This window comes from Babylonia areolata, chromosome 2, assembly GCF_041734735.1.
Source record: "Babylonia areolata isolate BAREFJ2019XMU chromosome 2, ASM4173473v1, whole genome shotgun sequence".
NCBI lineage: Eukaryota > Metazoa > Mollusca > Gastropoda > Neogastropoda > Buccinidae > Babylonia > Babylonia areolata.
In genome coordinates, this window is record NC_134877.1 from 24,560,233 (window position 1) to 24,562,732 (window position 2,500).

Sequence of the window (2,500 nt, forward strand, 5' to 3'; positions counted from 1 at the left end):
CAATTTGCGTTCTTGTTTCCATACACCCACGGGACGCTGACATGCATCACATGGTTTTCAACGTTCATATTTGATCCTCTGCATGCCAGAACACAGGAAAGGGACCCAGGTACTAGGTACTAACTACCAAGCTTGGACATATATTGACCTGGGAGATCATAACCATTAACCCACCAGGGGCGCCGAACCCGGGAACTGAACTCAAGAAACTCAAGCAAGAAGCTATCGCTCTAACCATTCGGCCAACGCGCCCGTTAGGTAAAAATAAAATAAAATAAACAACAACAAAAAGCAACAAACAACAACAACAAACAAACAAACAAAAAAAAACCCAAACAAAACAAAACAAACAAACAAAACAACAAACAAACAAAAAACAATCTGGGGTGGGTGTGGGTGGGGGTGGGGGGTAATTACACAGGGGAATGAACCCAGACAGAGCCACGCCCACACAGCACCCGAAACCGAAAGTTAATTACACCCTAAAAATAACACAGCAAGAGACTAGGGGGGTGAATCATTCAGTTGATTCCAAACAAGAAGCAAAGCTTACACTGAGGCTTTTCTAACCGACAACCCCCCCCCCCCCCACCTCCACTGATTAATTTACGCGAGGCTTACGTCCAGTTAGGAGGCAATGTCCTCTGTCCACAAGTCCGGATTAAAACGGAATAAAGGTGTACGGATAAGATACACGGGAACGAGGCTTACAATACGGCTTGTCTAGACAACCTAAACAACAACAACAACAACAACAACAAAACAAACAAAAAAAAAACAACAACAACCCAGCAACAAACAAACCCAAAAACAAAAAACAAACAAACAAAAAACAACAACCCTCCTCTGGTTATTTTACACACAGGCTTACGTCCAATGTCCGCACTCTGCAACTTGGGATTAAAACAGAATAAAGGTGTGCAGATGCAGATATACGACACGCGAACAACTTTTTTTTTTTTTTTTTTTTCATTCCGGGAAACATTGCTTTGCGGAAAGGATGTTGACAAAATTAATTACGAAGATGACACAGGAGCAATGGAATGAGCTAGGGAGAACCGGTTATATATGACGGGCGCAATAGCCGAGTGGTTAAAGCGTTGGACTTTCAATCTGAGGGTCCCGGGTTCGAATCTCGGTAACGGCGCCCAGTGGGTAAAGGGTGGAGATTTTTTTCCCGATCTCCCAGATCAACATAATTATATGTGCAGACCTGCTTAGTGCCTCAACCCCCTTCCGTGTGTATACGGCAAGCAGAACATCAAATACTGCACGTTAAGGATAATCCTTGTCAGCGTTTGGTGGGTTATGGAAACATGAACACACCCAGCATGCACACCCCCGAAAAAGGAGTATGGCTGCCTGCATTGCGGGGTAAAAAAAACGATCATGCGCGTAAAAGCCCACTCGTGTACATACGATTGAACGTGGGAGTAACAGCCCACGAACGAAGAAGAAGAAGATCTTAGTGACGACCGAAAAGTCAGGTCCCCATTCATACCTGGGTGGAGTGAAACCAAATCGGACTAAAGTGCCCTTTCCCCACAAGACCATGTCGAAACGGTGGCCTCGCACCATGATCACCTGTGAGAACACTACATCAGACGTCCAGTGCCTTACCAATTTAGTGGAGTGGTGGTCTAGCTAGAGGTAACGCGTCCGCTGGTTCGATTCACGGCTCGGCCGCCGATATTTTCTCCCCCTCCACTAGACCTTGAGTGGTGGTCTGGACGCTAGTCATTCGGATGAGACGATAAACCGAGGTCCCTAGTGCAGCATGCACTTAGCGCACGTAAAAGAACCCACGGCAACAAAAGGGTTGTTCCTGGCAAAATTCTGTAGAAAAATCCACTTCGATAGGAAAAACAAATAAAACTGCACGCAGGAAAAAATACAAAAGAATGGGTGGTGCTGTAGTATAGTGACACGCTCTCCCTGGGGAGAACAGCCCGAATTTCACACTGAGAAATCTGTTGTGATAAAAAAAAAAAAAAGAAAAAGAAAAAGAAATACAAAATAATACGAAATACCCTCAATAATTCTTAACCGCAAGTTCAGTTTCAGTTTAACCCCTTGAGCGCTATGCCCACAGAGTTCACGGGTATGGTGACGTCACCGATGACATCATCATCATCATCACCAAATGCAGGGGAAATAACCCTGGAAATTTACACATTTGATCCAGAGTGGGATAAACATCTACAGAGCATTTTTTTTTCTCAGTTTTCGGCTGAATCTTTCTGGATGTTGATTCACGACTTGAAACACCACTTTCGATTGTTGTTTTTCCTCGGCAATGAAGGAGTTAAGATTTTCGAGGAGGCGTCACTGCGTTCGGACAAATCCATATTATACGTTACAACACATCTTCTGGTCGGATGCCTGACCAGCAGCATAACCCAACGCCCTTAATCAGACCTTGAGTGCATACATTTGTGTATCTATCAGAGTGGATTTCTTCCACAGGATTTTGTCACAGGATCACACTATCGTTTGCCAT

The 2,500-nt window shown here is 44.5% G+C and overlaps 1 protein-coding gene across 1 annotated transcript in view; it reads right to left on the minus strand.

Moving 5' to 3' along the window:
* LOC143277109 (PDF receptor-like) overlaps positions 1 to 2,500 on the minus strand; it is a 333,041-nt gene that overhangs the window by 30,300 nt on the left and 300,241 nt on the right. The window lies entirely within an intron of this gene.